Raw genomic sequence first — 20,493 nt, forward strand, 5'->3', positions numbered from 1 at the left:
ATTCCAGAGATTTAAATTGGAGGAGAGAAATTGTTTTGTTCCTGTGACTTTCTTCAGTTATGATACGCCCAGTTGCTGCCACAGATGGGCTTCTAAATGTTAGGTCATGAACAGAAGGAGATCTCTCCTGGCTGTTGGGAATACCACAAGTTTTATGAACTGTAGTAAATGATCTCATTGTTTTTATAGATCAAAATAACTTTAGAAAAAGATGGTAAAATTCATTTTTAAAAACTGCCCCCTCCCTCCAAGACTCAATATTATAGGAGAACAGGAACTACTGAGTCCCAGATGCCATGTACCAAATACATCGTCCCTGGTTCTCACAAGGACCCATGGCTTTCATTCATTCAGTTATTTGTTCATTCACCCAACAATCATTTACTAAGCACTTATAATGTAGTTTGAATTGTGCTCTACACTGAGGATACAAAGACAAAACCAAACTTATTTCTTATTAGAAATTTTGATCTGGAAGGGAAATTCTAAATCATGAATTCTAACTTTCTATTTTATATCTAAGGAAACTAAAGCACAGAGAGTAGAAGTGATTTGCCCAGAAACAAAGAGATAATAAGGGTTTAAGGTAAGATCTGAAACTCCAGCTTCCCAATTCCAAGTTCAATGTACAATCAATTATACTGTTCCCAAAGAGTTCACATTTAAATGAGGGAAAAGAAAGATACACAGAAGAATAGATTTTATATACATGGATAGATAAATAGTTAGGTGATTGATAAATTGATGGATGACAAATAACTAGGTTGACAAGTGATAGAGAAAAGAGAACGAGAAAAAAGAAAGAGTGGAAGAAAGAAATAAAAAAAAGAAAGAAAAGAATGAAAGAGAAAGCAAGCAAGAAAGGAAAGCAAGCAAGCAAGCAAGAAAGAAAGAAAGAAAGAAAGAAAGAAAGAAAGAAAGAAAGAAAGAAAGAAAGAGAGGGAGTAAATAGTGTTTATATGGGGAGGGATAGGAGGTAAAGGGGACCTATTGCTTCATTTATATAAAGAACATAGGGGTGTGTGTGTGAGGGGGGTGAGGGAGATAAGGGGAAGGGGGAGAGGGAGAGGAGGAGGGAGAGGAGGAAGAGAGGAGAGGGAGAGGAGGGAGGGGAGGGGCAGGGGGAGAGGGAGAAAGCATGAGAAAGCAACCTAGGAAAAGAGACTGGAGCCAGATTTGGAAAGTTGTTCTCAGAATTATAAGGAACTAGAAGGACTTTTCATCTGGGTATCATCTTAGCAGGGCTAGCCTAACCAATCAGTAAGGATATCATGTTGACCACAGAGCAAAAACTAAATTGAACTGGGGAGAGTCTGGAGGCAAGGACATAAATTAGGGAGGTTATTGTAATCAGCAAATCCCCTCCCTGTGCCTTGAATTTCTCAGGTGTAAAATGATACCTACATTTATAAATGTTAACATTCTTAAAGAAAAGAGCTCATGCTTGAAGTTCATATATGGCCTTGACTGTTCTATCTCTTCCTTAGTTTGACTTTCCAAGAAGTTACTATGAAACAACCAGTCTGATAAGCAGTTACCCTTCCTCATTGATCTGTACAACCTCTATCAACACTTCTTAAATGTTAGCTTCTGAAAAGGAGGGTATGTTGAGCTTTGTAACATTAAGATAACTATATGAGTTTCTTCAATAAATTTCTAATTTCCTCAAATCCCAAATGAAGCTTCAGAGCAGGTGCTAGGCATGCCCAACGCTGGCACCTTTTTGGGTTTGTTTATAAGCCATTTGTCTCAGACCTAATCCTCCTTTGCCCTTCTCACGTGTCCACAAAAATGTTAAAATATCATATTTCTATGACATCTTCTGCATACATTGGAGCATCATGCAGGACACTGGGAGCTTGATGTATAGTGATGCTGGTGGGTTCAGCAGTGTGTACATGAAGATCACTTATTTTCTTGTATTATTCCAACTTCCTTTCTCAGCTACTAAACCATTTCCATCCCCCATTCCCAGGAAGAATGTCACTATTTCTGGAAGATCTATAAAAACCTATTTACAGAGGAAGCACATTTAAGCAATAATGATAAATAGACAGAATGATTCTTGAGGAGATGCCGATGTCCTGAGGTAGAGCCAAGGGCCATTACCCAAGGCCAATCATTAATCTACAGGAAGGGCCCTATACTGAAGGGCTTTTGGCTCTAATAAGAGGGAAAATGAGGGGGGAAAAAGTAATAACTTCCAAACACTGCCATTTGGATTTTATGTGTGGGTGGTTTAGTTTCAAATGATCCTTCTGAGCCTTTCTAGAGAACTAATATCCCAAACATTAACCCGTCTGATTGCTTCATTCAATTCCCGACATTCCTTCCAGTTTATAATACATACAATATGAAAAATTACTAGAAGGACTTCAACAGTAAAGTTGTATCAGGAGTCAAATAAGCATAACATAAAATGTCTCTAGTGGTACCCATGAAGGAAAAAGGAATAACAATGCTTCCAAAACTGGTTTTCATTTTCTTTTCTATGAATGTGATTCCCAAGTGATGGTGTAAAGGATTTTCTTTGTTGTACTGGCTCTAAAGAAATTACTTCCCCATCCGTTTCCAAATATATTAAGCAAAAGGAGTAACCTTTGTGAATGGAATTGTAAGTAGTTACCCATTCAGGGGTTTGTTAAGGTGGGAAAGAAGTGTATTCTCATTGGAATAGGGACAAAGTGACAGTGTTTGTGAAAGATGAGGACTTAATCTGCTCGATGGTGCAAGCTGGTCACATCCTGGAACAGCGTCCTGGCTTCAAAAGCTAAAGACTAAGGATTATGGCCTTTTCTCAATTCTAAAATTAAAAATTAAACTCTTCTAACTTTGAAAACAGCATCAAAAATACAAACATGTCTAATAGGAATGGGAAAAAGAAAAAGAAAGCAAAAGAGATGCAAAGGGAAGGAAAAGAGTATTCTCCATCATATCATTATCAATGACTCAGCAAGAGGGTGCAATGGGTAGAGTACTGGCCCTGAAGTCAAGAGGACGTGAGTTCAAATTCAGCCTCAGACAAATAATAACTGTGTGATCTTGTGCAAGTCACTTAACCCTGATTGCCTCAAATCCAAAGCCATCTCTAGTCACCCTGATTCATATCTGGTCACTGGACCCAGATGACTCCAGATGAGAAAGTGAGGCTGATGACTTGGTACAACACTACTCTCTCAAATTCAATTCACATGTGTGTCCTGGTGTCACCTCCCTGATGACATTGTCATCTTCAAGAATGAAAGATAAACATTAAATCACCTATTGCTTGTTTTTGAAAGCATATACTCAAACTGGAATGCCAGTTATTTTGTAATCTCTGCTTTTTTGAGTCTGCCGCTTACTCCTTTTGATCTCTACTATGTATTTTCCTGAAACACTGCTTTGATGCTTTTTATTTATTTTTAAGGCCTATTATGGTTCCACCTTCACCCACCAAATAGTGCTCCTCCCCCTTATCAAGTTAACATAGATAAATATGTCAAAACCAGGCATTAGCTGTACCCCAAAGCTTTCTCCTTGTGCTCTTCAAGTTTATCAACTCTCTCAAAATTTGGAAATGGGTGGGGGTGGAGCCAAGGTGGCGGAGTAAAGGCAGGGACTCACCTGAACTCTCCCTGAAACCATTCTAATAACTCTAACCAAATTCTAGCAAGGCAAAACCCTCATAAAAGAATGGGTGAAACAATTTTCCAGCACAAGACAATGGGAAGGGTCTGCTGCCCCAGGAACACAGAGAAGTATGGGCTGCATTAGAGTAAAATGGCCCCAGTCACCCAAAAACAAAGAGCCAGGAAACTGGATCAGTTGCAGCAGTGGTGGTTCCCAGGCCTCTCAGTCCAGGAATTGCTAAGGACAACTTGGAAAGCTCTCAGGAAAACTCAATTGCATTGGGGTGAGAGTGGATCCCAAATCAGCAGGGGCCTCAGCAGCACAGAGCCAACCCCAACATATCAGAAGCAGGTCTTGGGAGCCACCAAATCAGCAGAAACAGCAGGAGGTGCTTCCAGAGCTCTCAGCTAACAGACCATAAGGAAATCATAAGGAGATTCAAGGGTCTCCTTTTTATCACTGAGGCAGGACTTCTCTGCCCAAACTCATATCTGGGTCACAATTAAATACACTTACAGCCTTAGTGGAGCAGGGACCCTTTCTCATAGTTCCAGGGAAGAAAGGAGTGTTTATGGTCATAGGCAAGGAGAGTAGTCATAACTTCTCAAAAGGCCTTAGAAGAATTGAGAACTTGTAGAAGAATCCTAGAAGCATCCCTGAAAGCAACTACAAAAACCTTCAAAAGCTTGGGACACTGCACCCTTCACTCTGGAAGCAGAGTCCCACCTTAACAAAGAGTTAAAATAAAGTCATAGGCTGGAGAAATGAACAAGTAACAAGTAACAAAAGAATAAAAAGTCCAAGACAGTTACTATGGTGATATGAAAGATCAAAATATACATTCAGAAGAAAATAACAAAGTCAAAGTTTCTACATTTAAAGTTAACATGAAAATATAAATTTGATTCAGGCTATGGAAGAGCTCAGAAAGAATTCTGAAAATCAGTTAAGGGAGATAGTGGGAAAATTTGGAAGAGAAATGAGAGTGATGCAGGAAAATCATGAAAACCAATTCAGCAGCTTTATAAAGGGGGATACCAAAATACTGAAGAAAATAATATTTTAACAACCAACTGGGTAAGATGAAGCAAGAGGTCCAAAAACTCATTGAAGAGAGTTCCTTAAAAAGAAGAACTGATTGGATGGAAAGAGTAATAAAAAAAGTTCATTGAAGAAAATAATTCATTAAAATATAGAATGGAACAAAGGGAAGTTGGAGACTGTGTGAAAAATCAAGAAAAATAAAACAAAACCAAAAAAAAGAAAAACTAGAAGAAAATGTGAATGTTCTCATTGGAAAAAAAACTGACCTGGAAAATAGAAGAGAAAATTTTTTTTAAAAAATTAAGAAATCATCAAGGAAAATTGCCCTAATATTCTAGAAGCAAACAGTAATCTAAAAAAATGAAACAATTCAGTAATCAATTCCTGAAAGATATTACAAAATGAATGCTTCCAGGAATATTATTGGTTGGTTTTTATCCTGCATTATCCAAGTAGACTAAAATGATATCACTATATTTGACACAAATTATAGTGTATCCTACTGTGATTGATCAAACCAATATGAGCTTGGAATGCTTTACCATAGGTTGGGCACAAATAGTCCATGCAAACACCTGGGGTAGGTACTCTCAATGAATGTCAGGAATATTATAGTCAAATATTAATAGTCAAATTTCAGAACTCTGAAATCAAGGAGAAAATATTGTAAGCAGCATGAAAGAAACAATTCAAATATGATGGAATCACAATCAAGATAACACAAGATTTGGAAGCTTCTACATTAAAGGAGCAATGGACTTGGAATATGATTTTCCAGAAGGCAAAAGAATTTGGATTACAACCAAGAATCAACAAAAATGAACATACACATTCAGGAGAAAAGATGGGCATTCAATGAAATAGGGAATTTTCAAATTTTCTTGATGAAATGCCCAGAGCTGAACAGAAAATTTCATCTTCAAATACATGACTCAAGTGAAGCATAAAAAAGTTAAACAGAAAAGGCAAATTATAAGGGACATAATGATGTTAAACTACTTATATTCCTGTATGGGGAGATATTAATGATAAGTAATATCAACTTTCTCATTCATTAGACCAATTAGAAAGAGTATTATGGACAAGGAAAAGTGGGATTTGATTTTTGAAGGAGAGAAAAAGAAGGAACTAGGAGAAATGGAAAACTGGAGGTAGAATGGGGTAAGTTGTTTCATATAAGAGAGAAAAGAAAGTTTCTGCAGTAGAGTGGGAGAAGGGGTACTTAAGGGAGAATAAATGAACTTCAATCATAATTGGTTCAAAGAGGGAATAAGACAGATCAATGGGGCATAGAAATCTAAAGATTTCTAGAAGAAAGTAGGACAGGAAATGGATGGGAGAAATGGGGTAGGGATAGGTGATGAAGAGAGGGGAAGATAGTGGAATGGGGTAATCAGATGCCAAACACTTGTGAGGAGAAAATGGGTGAGAGGAGAGAGAGAGAGAATAAATGCATATGGGAGGAACAGGATGGAGGGAAATACATGAAACTGAGGGGAAATATCAAAGCAAGTTTCTCTGATAAAGATCTCATTTCTCCTACATAGAGAACTCAGTTAAATTTTAAAGAAAGAAGAGATATTCCCCAATTGATAAATGATTAAAAGTTATGAACAGTTTTAAGATGAGGTTATCAAAGTTATCTATTTAAATCATTTAAAAAATCCTAAATCACTATTTTTATTTATTTTCATATTATTACAATAATCTTGTGAAAGTAAACATAAACCCCCCTACCTCCCCCCAAAAAGATAAACATCAAGAGAAATGAAGTGAGAGAAAAAAAATGTACGTGATCATATTCTGGTGGTCTCTGGGATGAGTTGCCTTCTTTAACATAAGTCCACCAGAGAAGTTGTTTCAATATCTTTTTCCATAGTTGCTATTACTAACTCTCTTCCTCCCCACTCATTTATTCTATTCTCTCTCCCTTTCATGCTGTCCTTCTTCAGAAGTATGTTGCATCTGATTGCCATCTCTTGTTATCTTCTCTCTCTTTTATCCCCTACTCCCCCATCCCCTCCCCTCCCCATCCCCCCTTATCCTATCTTTTTCCTCTCATTTTTTCTAGGGTAAGATATATTTCTATATTGAGTGTGTATGTTATTTCTTCACTGAGTTTTTTCTGATGAGAATGAAAGTTCACTCATTCTTTTTGGTCTACCCCTTTTCTACTCCATCACAAAAGCTTTCTCTTGACTCTTTTAAGTGAAATATCTTAGTGAACTCTACTTCTCCTTTCCTTTTCTCCCTATGCTTTCCTTTATCACCTATTGACTTCATCTATATATATTATATCATTATATTAAACTCTCTCCTGTGCCTTGTCTCTATATATGCTCCTTCTAACTGCTATTAAAAATAATATTCATATGAGTTTTAGTATCTTTTCCCATGTAAGAATACACACAATTGAACATCATAAAAATTCTTCATAATTGGAGGTCAAACTTTCTGTTCAAATCTGTTTGTTCAACAGAAAAGTTTCAAAGTCCCCTATTTCACTGAATGTCCATCTTTTCCCCTGTAAGAAGATGTTCAGTTTGGATGGGTAGTTGATTCTTGGTGGAAATCAAAGTTATTTTTCCCTCCAGAATATTATATTCCATGTCTAAGAGCCCTTAATGTAGATGCTGTCAAATCTTGTGTAATCCTGATTGTAGCACCATAGTCATTGAATTGTTTCTTTCTAGCCATATAGTATTTTCTCTCTGACTTGGGAGTTTTGGAATTTGGCTATAATATTCCTAGGAGTGTTTTGGGGGTTATCTCTTTCAGAAAGTGATCAGTGGATTCCCTCAATTTCTATTTTATCCTGATTCTAAGATCTCAGGGCAATTTTGCTATATTATTTCTTAAAAAATGAAGTCGGGGGACACCTAGGTGGCATAGTGGATAGAGCATGGGCAGTGGAGTCAGGAGTACCTGGGTTCAAATCTGGCCTCAGACACTTAATATATAATTAACTAGCTGTGTGGCCTTGGGCAAGTAACCTAACCCCATTGCCTTGCAAAAATCTAAAAAAAAAAAAATGAAGTCAAACTCTTTTCCTGGTCATGACTTTCAGGTAGCCCAATAATTTTTAAATGATCTTTCCTGGATCTGCTTTCAAGGTCAGTTGTTTTTCCAATGAGATATTTCACATTTTATTCAATTTTTCATTTTAGCATTGTTTTATTGTTTATTGATTTTTTTTTGCAGTCTTCATTTTCCTTTAGCTCCATTCTACATTTGAAGGAGCTATTTTCTTCAGAGATCTTTTTTTAATCTCTTTCTCCAGTTCACCAGTTCTGCTTTTTGAAGTATTCTTCTCCTCATTTACTTTTTTGGGTTGCTTTTTCCATTTGACCTAAACTGATTTTTTAACATGTTATTTTCTTCAGTATTTTTTTTGTATCTTTTTCACCAAGCTTCTTACTTGATTTTCATGATTTACGTGCATCACTCTTATTACTGCCCCCAATTTTCCCTCTAACTCCATTGCTTACTTTTCACAGTCTTTTCTGAGCTCATCCACAGCCTGAACTCATTTTCTATTTCTCTTGGAGATTCTGGATACAGAAGCTCTGACTTTGTCATCTTCTGAGTATGTATTTTGATACTCCATGGGAATAAAGTAATTTTCTATGGGCAGATTCTTTCTGTTTGCTCATTTTCTCAGCCTATGATGGATTTACCATACTTCCAAAGCTTATGGGGGTTTTGGGGATACCCATCTTGGGACTTCAATTCCTTCAAGGCTTTAGGAGAGACTCTGACTGCTCTCTTGCCTGTACTCTGGTCTGTGGATGATCGCAAACAATCCCCTCTGCCCTGCAGTTGTGAGGAGGGTCCCCAGGCTGCAACCTGGATCTGACTGTGGGCAAAGTATCCCTGGCCCAGGGATAGTAGAGAAACCTCTGCAGTCTCTCCCCAGCCCCTTACCATCTGTGAGATGAGTGCTCTAGAAGTCTTGGATGATTCTACAGTTTCCCCCTTCAGGGCTGCTCTGATGTCAGAACTGGCTCAGGCTCAGCACTCACTTTAGTGTGGCAGAGTTTTCTCACCACCCCTTCCAAGCCATCCCTAGAAAACTCTGGGCTAAGACACCTTTCCAACAAATCTTCTAAGTTATCTTGGACTGGGAAATTACATCACTCAGTCTTTCTGTGGGTTCTGCCCTTTTAAATTTTGGCTAGAGTCATAATTTGACTGCTTTTTGGGGGGGGATGAGTTTCTAGGAATTCCTGCCCTGAGGTTGCCATCTTGACACATGTGGCTCCTGCTAACTCACTATTGGCAGGAGAAATGTATATAGAACAATTCTGAAATACTACATTATACCTATTGTATTGGTTAATAGGACAGAAAGTGAAAATGAGAAATGTTTAAGGGGATATGGGAAAAATGAGACATTAATGCATTGTTGGAGAAGATATGAAAGTATTCAACAAGTCTGTATTGCAAATTGGAACTATCCCCAAAGGGCTATAAAACCATGCCTACCCTTTGTCTTAGCAATGCCATTGCCAGGTCCATACCCCAGCAGAGATGAAAAACAGGAAGGAAAAGGATCCATATGTATAAGGATATTTACAACAGCTCTTTCCTGGTGAAAGAGAGCTAGAAAGTGAGGGGATGCTCATTCATTAGTAATGGCTAAACAAATTGTGGTATGTGATTGAGATGAAATGCTATTCTATTATAAGAAATGGTCAATATGATAATCTCAGTAATAAAAAAAACTTACAAGATCAGATGTAATTGGAAATGCACTAAATACAAAGTAATAGCAATGTTATAGTGTGATCAACTATGATTGACTTACTTTTTCTCAGTATGTTTTGACCCAAGAGAACTCTGAAGGACTTTTTTTTTAGGTTTTTGCAAGGCAAATGGGGTTCAGTGGCTTGCCCATGGCCACATAGCTAGGTAATTATTAAAGTGTCAGACCAGATTTGAACCCAGGTACTCCTGACTCCAGGGCTGGTGCTCTATCCACTGCACCACCTAGCTGCCCCTGAAGGACTTTTGATAAAGAATACTATCCATCCCCAAAGAAAGAGCTGATGGTGGCTGAATACAAATTTAATTATCCTCTTATTTTACTTCATTTTTCTTGTGTTTTCTCTTTTGGGGGCTGAAAGTTCTGTGGTAAATTTTTTCATGACTACACATTTTTAACCTATATCAAATAAGTTGATGTTTATAAGGGCGAGTGGGTTGGGAGGCAGGGAGAGAATTCAGGACTTAATGGGGTTTTTTTAGGGATTTTTTTGCAAGGCAAATGGGGTTAAGTGGCTTGCCCAAGGCCACACAGCTAGTTAATTATTAAGTGTCTGAGACTGGATTTGAACCCAGGTACTCCTGACTCCAGGGCCGGTGCTTTATCCACTGCACCACCTAGCCACCCCGACTTAATGTTTTAAAAGTGAATGACAAAACTTGTTTTTGTGTGTTATTGAGGGGAAATAAAATAAAATGTAAAAAATTACATGAGAAGCATGATTCAATATTCTTTCTCTAGAATTGTGAAATTAATTCTTAAATCTTTCAGCTGTTTTTACAATATTATTATTGTTATCATTATTATTATTACATCACTTATTCTCTTTGTTGCTCATCTTACTGAGCATCATTAGTTCATAAGCCCTTCATCATCATTTCGTAAAGCAAAATAGGGCTAGCTTTTGATTGTGGTATTTCTACTTTATGCGTGACTTTGGGGAAATTATTTAAAGATTTGGGCCTAATTTCTTCATCAGCAAATTGAGGAGTTAAACTAGACATGGATTCCAACTCTCAGTAGTAAGATAAAAACTTCTACCTTTTCCCTGAAGTTTTTTTCAACTCCCTAGGTCATAGCATTTTCTTTTCTAAAGAGCTAAATAGATAACAAGTATGAGGACATAAGTTGTTTTTTACTTATCTTTGAAATCTTAGAATTTATGTACTAAAAGTGGTCATGTAAGATGAAATCACTCTGAAAGTCTCAGAAAAATCTGAAAATACCAAAATGACTTAGGGACCCTGGGTAGATCTGATTTAAAGATGTACATCTAGTTTTGTACCCAATTGTAAAGTTCTTTTCCCCATTATAGTCATAGATTTGGAGCTGGCATGCACATGAGAGATCATATGGCTTATTGCCCTCCTTTATATATATTATCAAACTGAGATAAAGAGAGTACAAGAGACATATGTAAGGTTACATGGGTAATAAGTGGTTGATCTATGATTTGAAAAGGAGAAGTACATGCACATAATCAAAGGCATACTATTTTATGAGTAGCCATTGATTACAACATGAAAAAAAATCAAACTGTATTGTAAAGTAACAATTATCATTTTGATCCTGGCTAAGAAATAGACAGGTTTCATTGGAATAGATTATTACAAATCACATTCTAGTAATGTTATTTTTTGTATATGATAAAGTCAACGAACCAAGCTTTTGAAACAAGAATTCATAATTTGACAAAAATTGCTGGAAATACTGTTAAATCATATGGCAGAAACTAGATACAGATCAACATTTTACACTTAAAGAGTAATACCATAAGCAAATCAATAGAGTATGGAATAGTTTGTCAGATTTATGGATAATGGAAGAATTTAGTAGATAGAGACAAAGAAATGAAATTCAAAATGCATAATTTTTATTATGTAAAATTTTAACAGGTTTTATACAAATAAAACCAATGCAACCACAATGATAAGTAAAGCAAATAAGTGGAAAGAAATTCTTGTAAAGACTATCTACTAAAAACCTTATTTCTCAAATATATAGAGAACTGAAATAAAATTACTAAAAAAATACAAGTCATTCCACAATTGATAAATTGTCAAATGATATGAATAGGCAGTTTTCAGGCAAAGAAATCAAAACTATCTATGGTCATATGACTAAATGCTTTAAATCATTATTGACTAGAGAAATTCAAATTAAAACAACTTTGAGGTACCACCTCACACCTTTCAGAATGACTACTACGATAAAAATGGAAAATGTTGGATGCTGGAGATGATGTGGGAAAACTGGAATACTAACACATTGTTGTGGACAGCCATTCTGGAGATGTTGGATCTATGCCCAAAGGGTCATAAAATTGTATATACCCTTTGATCCAGCAATGTCACTTTTTTAGGTCTATGCCCAAAGAGATCCAAAAAAGGGGAAAGTCTCTATTTGTACAAAAGACTTATAGCAGCTCTTTTTGTGATGGCTAAGAATTGGAAATTGAAGAAATACTCATAATTTGGGGAAAAGTTAAACAAATTGTTGTATATAATTGTAATAGAATGTTATTATGCCATAAAGTGCCAAGCAGATGATTTCAGAAAGACTTACATGAACTGATGCATAATTAAATGAACAGAATCAGGAGGATATTATAATAGTAACAACAATATTGTCTGATGAAGAACTGTGAATGACTTTGCTATTCTCAGCAATACAGTGATCCAAGAAAATCCCAAAGGACTAATAATGAAGAATGTTACCTAGAGAAAGAACTGATATTGTTTGAATACACACTGAAGCATGATATTTTTAAATTTTCTTTCCTTCATATTTTCCCTTTTCTTGTACAAAATAACTAATTTGGAAATGTTTTACCTAATTTGTACATATATAACTGTATCAGATCGATTATTATCTCACAAAGTGGGAAGGAAGTAAAAGAAGGACAAATTGAATTTAGAGTTTAAAATTTTAATTAAAAATGTTCAAGAGAAAATTCATAATTAGCTGGATGACCTGCCATATCTTGATTTAAAAGGATGCCAAGGTCCACAAGTTGGGAATTAGTAAGCAACTTTTTATGAATTAGGAAACTGAGTTTCATGGGACATATGAAGATTATATCAAAACCCATGTATAGTACATTGAAAGTTTTGAAATGTGGTACAAGGAGAAGAGTCTGAAGTCTGGGTTCAAATCCTAATTCTGACACTATTTGTCTAACCTTGGACAACTTATTTTACCTTGGTAGAATTAAGATTATCCATCTATGAAATAAGAACATCATAAATGATGACCATTAAGGTCCCTGAACATCTATGATCTTATAATTGTGATTATGATAAATGCCCTTCATTGTCACCATAGCTACTACCCCTCAAGGTCACACACCTATTAAATGACATAATCAATACTTGAATCCAGGGCTCCTGACTCACTTCTTTGTCATCCTTACTATCACATGCTTATTCCCTGTATAGGGAAGGTCATAAAGGAAGGCATGAAAATGTATAGGAACAGGAGAGATGGGCTGGGGTGACCCAAACAAACAAGATACATCAGTTCAGATCATAGAGTGTATTTCAGGGACAGTGGGAGATTGGGTAATGGTTTACAGGCAGACTGGGCTGCCCTGAGCACCAGTTTGAGTAAGAACTGAATTTGAACTGGAACATTTGAACAAGTGCAATTTTTTTAATGTATTGCAATGGAGATAGAAATTGTGCCTTAGGAATAATAACTGATATAAAAGTGACTCTGGTGAATCATGGCAGAGTGGATAAAGGACTGGCCTCAGGTCAGGAGGACTTGAGTTCAAACTCTGCCTCTGAGCCAAACTGGTTTGTGGCTCTTGGAAGTTCCATGACTCTCAGGCAACTGCCTAAGTTTAGATGTTTTATCCAAAATGTTGGTTGGTTTTTCTCTATGGAGAGATTCAGACACCGAAACAGTTCCAATCCAAAATGATAAAAATAGTAACACTAATTATAACTGATATTTATATGGCACCAGATAATTTTCAAAGCACTGCACATATATTATCCCATCAGATCATGATTTCTTTGGAAGAAGAAAAAGGAGTAAGTCATAACTAGGCCAAATTGATTTTTAAACTTCAACCTGAGTCAGGAGTACCTGGGTTCAAATCCGGTCTCAGACACTTAATAATTACCTAGCTGTGTGGCCTTGGGCAAGCCACTTAACCCCCTTTGCCTTGCAAAAACCTAAAAATAAATAAATAAATAAATAAATAAACTTCAACTTGGTTAGAAAAAGGAAACTTCTCTCAATTTAAATTTAAATTTTCTCCCCTTATTCATTTTCACTCTGTCCAAGAATTTAAATCTACAGAGAGGGTTATTATACTTTATTTCATCCTGGGGGAACTTTCATGATCCAAATAATAGAATTCTGTGTCAGCTATGGCAGACAACAATGGGTTTCAGTTAAAGCTAATTCTTCTGAATATCAAGGATCAAAACTCTCCAAGAAGACCTTAATGGCATATTTCTAGCTCATGTCATTAACATAAGACCCTTTTAAAGACACTCCAAGGTGAACAGGTGGAATGAGATTGAAGCCAGTTATTCAAAACTATAGCAAAATTCCATTCTGTCCTGGCTTCCAAGGCTCTCATTTATTTTCTTAGATATTTATGTGGAGAAATTCTTCCCTGAGAAGCTATCTCTCATTGACTTTTATAACTATTGGCTGTAGTAGAATTGTTCACACACACCTGCAATTGTTCACACACACCTGCCTCACTTAGAATGTGAATGGGTATTAAAGGGTCAAACAAGGAGGTGAATAATTTCTTTTTTCATAAAGATGCTATTTTGCCTCTCAATAAAGTAAAGGAATTTTCAATGTGAAATGAACTTTAGTGAATATCTGAGTACTAACCATTTTCAAAATAACTTGAAGAGTGTCCATAAGCACTCTTTCCCTAATTATTGAATGATTGGCAGGATAACTTTAAATTCTCCTTTTAAAAATGAAACTGAGAACTCACATCTACTAGCAACTTCTATGAAATTAGCAATGCTTTCAAGATGTGAAAATTAGAAATTATTTCATCAAAATACATAGCAAACTCTTTGGAGATGCAGTGGTCCAATGAAAAATAGGTAGATTACATATCTGAACCTTATAAAAGGTATTAGAATATTTGTATTTTGAGCCAGCTATGTTTGGAATCAGACAACAGCAGTCATTCTCTGTCTTGAAAGTATTCTCAATGTAAAGACATAATTAAACTAATCAACTCCTAGTGTAAATATTAAGTTCTCTCAAAATATTATATTTAAGGGACTCCCCTTGTCAAAAATTTAAGTTTGACAAAGGAGGCAGGGAGAGGAACCCATAGGATGAGAATCACAAAAGTTGGAATGCCAGAATTGGCCATTCAGAATATTGAAAAATATAGAGTTACTCAAATGGTTTTCTGTTTCCTATGATTAATTGAGATATTTAAAGGGAAATGGGGACTGCAACTGTAGAGCCAATAGAAAAAAATAGAAACATCCAATGTTCATCTCTAGCATGAAGAGTGTACTTCCTTAGGGGCATCTGAAAAGCATATGGCCACAACAGATATTTTTCCCAGCTATCCTGAAAGCACAAAGCCAAATTTCAGATACCACTTAGAAGTAAAAACATCACCAATGCATAGATTATGTAAAGATACTTATATTATATTATATAAAGATATATAGTTATATGTATAGGTCACAGTCAAACCCTACTAGAGACAGTTATAATTCCAATGGGTTGGCCATGTTGTTTGAATGCCAAATATACTCTTGCCCAAAAGACTATTTTCTGGAGAAATAACACATGGTAGTCAGAAAAGACAGTACAAGTATTCTCTCAAGGACTCTCTTAAGAACATTGGAACTGATTGTGCAACATGGGAGACATTGGCACAGGACTTCCCAGCATGGCATGCCCTCATCAAAGAAGGTGCTATCCTCTATGAGCAAATTCAGAGAATCCATCCCAGATGTTCACATTTGTGTCCAACCTGTGGTAGAGCCTTCTGAACTCATATTGGTCATATCAGGCACAGGTCAAGCACACTATAACTTGACTCCAACATAATGAGGTCATTTTGGTACTCTTCAAGAACAAGGGACAAGGAACAACCATATCACAGATATAGAGATAGGTAATGAAGATGATATTGTTATTTATAGGGTATCCATCCCAGATTAAAATTGTACTAAGAATTTTGGGAAACAATATTTCCTATCTATTTAGAAAAACTATCTTAAAATATTGCCAAAGGTATGACTTCTTCATTTTAACTTTTTTAAAAAAAATTTATCTCTATCCATTATTATTTTCTTTTTGTCAGCAGTTCTTAAGGAATCACATGAAGACAGGGAAATTCATATAGTGGTAAAAAGGAGAATACAGGCTATCTCATCTAATACCTACAATCTTTTGGAAGAGGAAACTGAGGTCCAAGAAAGATAAATGATTTGTCCAAGGTCACTTAGGATATATCAGGGAAAGAATTTGAACATGATCCTTTGGCTCCAGAGATTATATTTTATCTATTGACCATTGTGCCTATTAAATTTCAGAGTACACACAGCCTGACCTCGTTTCAAAATCTACTCACTTGTTTCATTTGAAAAGATATCCTTCTCAGGAGTATACAAGTTACTACTAAGCTTGATATATCATTGTTTAAGGGTACATTTTTGTGAGCAAAATCTTCTATCAATTATATCATTATAATTGATAATGATTATTATAATATTATATGATGTTATATTATACATTATTATAATAAAGATTAAAATTCCATTTAATACCAACAGATGGTGCAAATAAAACACATATGGATGTTTATGTTTATTTATTAGTTTATCTATTTATTTTGTATAGATAGGAAAAATAAGGAATATGCTATTTATGGCACATGATCACATGCTTTATTAGGTTTATGATTTCATAATCAGTTCCCTAAAATTCCATGTCAGAAATCCATTCATGTGCTGGAGATTTCCTGGCTTCTTTTCGATGTCACAAAGATGCCAGCACCCAGACTAGTCATCAGAAGTCCCTCAAATCTGCCACGTATCTAGGCCATTTTGATAGGATCACAGAATCAGAGAAGTGGAAGAGAAGTGGTCCTCTGTTCAAAACCATGCACCAAAATCATGGTCAACTTCAATATCCAAGAGGTCAGATACCTCACCACCTCTTGAGGCAATCTATTTTGGGTCAACTCCCACTGTGAGGGAGTTGTGGTTCTATCAAGCCTAAATTTGTTTCTTTACTTCTTCCATCCATGGATCTTATTTCTGCCAGCTGGGACCAACAAGAACAAGTATCATCCCTATTCCATATGACAACTCTGCAAATATTTAGTAACAGCTAATAATAATAACATTTATATAGTCTTACAGGCACTGTGTTAAACACTTTAGAATTATTAGCTCATTTGATTGAAATGAGGTAAGAATTTGCCCACAGCTATCATGCCTTCCAGTCTCAACCTTCTCTTTTTCAATACTGCACTTGACCATTTCCTTTAACTACTCTTCAAATGACAGAAACTGAAGGTCCTTCACTATGATGTCTTCTCGTGGGACTCTCCAACATTCTGCTTAGACCATAGTGCTCAGAACTAAAGGTAATGCTAAAGATGAGGTCTGATGAATCAAGGACATACTGAGACTCCCATTTCTTATTCTACTTCATATAATTATGAAAGCCTTCTCCTTTGTACCTTATATTAATAGCAGTGTGTGCCATAATTTGGATTCATATTCCTTTCTATAAATAGTCTTAGAAATTTACTGGAGGCATTCTAAATGACTTTTTCATTTATATAATCATGATGTGGATGAAATGAGACTTGAACCCAAGTACTTATGGGAGGTTATATATACAGTGATTCTAAAAGAAAAAAAGCCCAAATGTCAAATATGGATATGAAATAGCCATAAACTTGTCACCTACATATTAGAAAGGGAGTCCTAAAGTGTCTCATCAAAATTATGAAAAAAAAGAATAACAGATAATGTCCTTAACTTTTTTGTTGGTATTTTTTTTGCACATCGGGTGGCTTGAAGGTCTTAGAAAAATGAAAAACAGGAGATGAGAGCTCCATTCTGATAATCCTAGCCAGATCTTCCAGTAGCAGGCCTTTCTTCACTTCCCCAGAGTTGAATGGCTCACTGTCTGTAATGATTTATTAGCCCTTGAAAAAGTTTTAACCACAGAAGAAACGTTGGGCCATCCCAGAATGGCTTTCGGCAATACCACTGGAATGTGTCTTATGTTCATAGAGACCATGTTCAAGCTGTCACACTTGTTCACATTTGAAACTTATAAACAGAGGTAGGAAGAGGAGGGTCTGTTCAAGACTCTCGGAACATATGTTGTATTAAATAGAAACCTACCTCCGGCTCAGAGAAAACGTATCAAGACAGTTGGCATGAGCCAGCTACTGTGCCGGCAAAGCCATCTGGTGGGAATTGTAGAAACCACAATTAACATACCATGAAAACAGACGATACATCGCTAAGGGTTTTCTCTGGCTTTCCCATTCTTGGATCTGGTGCTACTGACAATGTTTGTATACTTCTTCCAATGTCAACTCTAGTTGGCCTTTCCACCATGTCAACTCAGAGAAATGAATGGGAATAAGCTCACAAGGGCTTCAAGATGGAGGTTTGGAGAGGAAGAAATGAAAGTGGATAAAATGAAGCCTTCTATGTTTCTACTGGTTCTCTCAAATGATCTTTTCACTGTTTTCTCTTGCATAATGAGAAATTCGCTTTCAAAAGGCTTTGCTAGAAATATGCCTGCTTCTGCAACAGATGCACAGCAAACAACTATGCTTTCTTTTCCCTCAAAAGACTGTTTGCCCTGGATGTGGCCACTTATACTTGAAATTTGTCAACAAGATATTGGGAGAATATGCAGCGCTCCCATGACATTCACAGTGGAAACTGAATTTTTTAAAAATATACACATGTGATTTCCATTAAGTTGTTAGCGAGATGCACCTTAAACAAATTGTATAGGTATTCTATGTTTTTCCACTCACCCAAATTCCTAGCTTTCCAAAATGCAGTTTTTTCCCAGTAAAGTACAATATAAAAATAAAACAAGGTAAAACAAATTATTTATGATATAGGAAAAATGCATACTCCAAGGCTCTTTGGCCAGGCATTATTAGACCATCCTGTTAGATGACTGAGTAATGATCTATAAAAAGATATTATAATAACACTTAGCCATCTCACAAGTATGAAGTCTCCTAAAGTAAGTTCCATTAAGGTTTTCCTAAATGTTTTTATGTTGCTGAAATGCTACATTTCGTTCTAAGATAGAAAAGTAACAAAGTGTTCCATAGGGGAAGACATAATATGGACCTCCCAGCCCTGAAATCACCTAATATACAAAAGCAAGTTAGGGAAGATGGAGTCTCTAAACCTCAGTTGTCACCCAAGAGGCACAAATTTCTGATAATTCATAGTTGGAAAGTGTCCCTTGTGGAGGGGATATCCAGTCCAGTCTATCCCTGTACAGGAGCCTCTCTCTCTACACAGTCTTCCACCCCATTATTGAGCTAAGGATGATATAGTTGCCTCTTAAATTATATTCTGACCAATATAATTAGTTTAGTTCAAGCCTTTGCATTATTTACTTTTTTAAAAGTATATTCATATATATATATATATATATATATATGTACACACACACACATATATATATGTATATATATATATATATATACATATATATATGAAGAAAGGATAAAGAAGTGCAAATAAACATAACATGCATTGGCCTATTTTAATTTTTATAAAATTGGAAGCAAAATCATAAGTCATGAGCCATTGGTATTTTGCAACTTGAATGAGAACCCTGCCCTCCCATGCATTAAAATTTGAGTTGGGCAAGTTATTACAATTAAAAAAGAATTATAATGAACAACCCTGACCACTAAGACATCTCCATAAACCTTTTCCAGAAGGTGATGTTCAGTTGATTTATTTGTTTTGTCCATTTATGTCCTACTAGGGATTCAAATTTGCTTTTCATTCACTTTTGCTGAAAACTGAGAGAACTTGCCAGCACCAAATAGCTCAAGAGCACAACCCTTTCCCTTCTCCACCGACCCTTCCCCCAAGCTTTGCAGCTGTGAGATCAAAGCATTTTGTACAAATACCGACCCACTAAATGGTGGCTGATTATGCTCACTGCCTTCTTGAAAATGCATTGGAAGGAAAGTTGGCATTTAGTCTAGTAGGTCGGTAAGTCTGAATCATGCCACCGTGTCCTGCTTGGCTCTAGTATATAGTATAAACGTAGAAAGATTTGCCTTTGTAGAATATAGAACTCATTGTTTTTAATATACTAATTTGTTTGTTAAATAATATTATTTAATCTTCTTACCATCAGCTTTTCCTAGAAAATGGATTGTATAGAGGAAGAGAAGGAAGGAAGGAAGGAAGGAAGGAAGGAAGGAAGGAAGGAAGGAAGGAAGGAAGGAGGGAGGAAAAGAGGAAGGAAGGGAGGAGGGAGATAAAAGCATGTATACAATAATTCACAGAAGAAAATGAAACAAGATTAAAAATGAACAAAATTGAACTGGGGATTTTTCTTATTATCTCATGAAATTTAAGATACACTTTAAAAATTAACAGTATATAACAAAAGTTCAGTTTTATGTTTCACATATAGTTCTTTTGTATGTTTTCTATTGCTATCATTATGATTGTTGATTAAGTTGATGCTAAATAAGAAACATTTAAAAAAAAAGAATATGATCGAGATAATATGAGTCCAACAAAACACTAGTTTTTGGTATTTCTCTAATGGCAAAATACAACACTTATGTCCCTCTTCCATAAATTTTGATCTTGTTGTTCCCACAAAGATATACGTTGTCTATGTGGAATGATAAAATATTTGGAGCTAGGCATTCCTGTGAACTAATAAGGAGCAGTACTGCTATTCTACAAATATCCATAAAGGACTGAAATGCATTTTACTGTCTAGGAAACAAAGGAAAACCATGAAATGATTCAGTAAGAATTTTGTTTACCTCATATAAATAAGGATACACCCAGCATTTGTGAATTATC

General features: G+C 35.8%; 1 protein-coding gene across 4 annotated transcripts in view; it reads right to left on the reverse strand.

The window, feature by feature from the left end:
- Window positions 1–20,493, reverse strand: part of LOC141494331 (alkylglycerol monooxygenase-like) — a 240,778-nt gene that overhangs the window by 6,947 nt on the left and 213,338 nt on the right. The window lies entirely within an intron of this gene.

This window comes from Macrotis lagotis, chromosome 7 (assembly GCF_037893015.1).
Source record: "Macrotis lagotis isolate mMagLag1 chromosome 7, bilby.v1.9.chrom.fasta, whole genome shotgun sequence".
In the NCBI taxonomy this organism is placed as follows: Eukaryota; Metazoa; Chordata; class Mammalia; order Peramelemorphia; family Peramelidae; genus Macrotis; species Macrotis lagotis.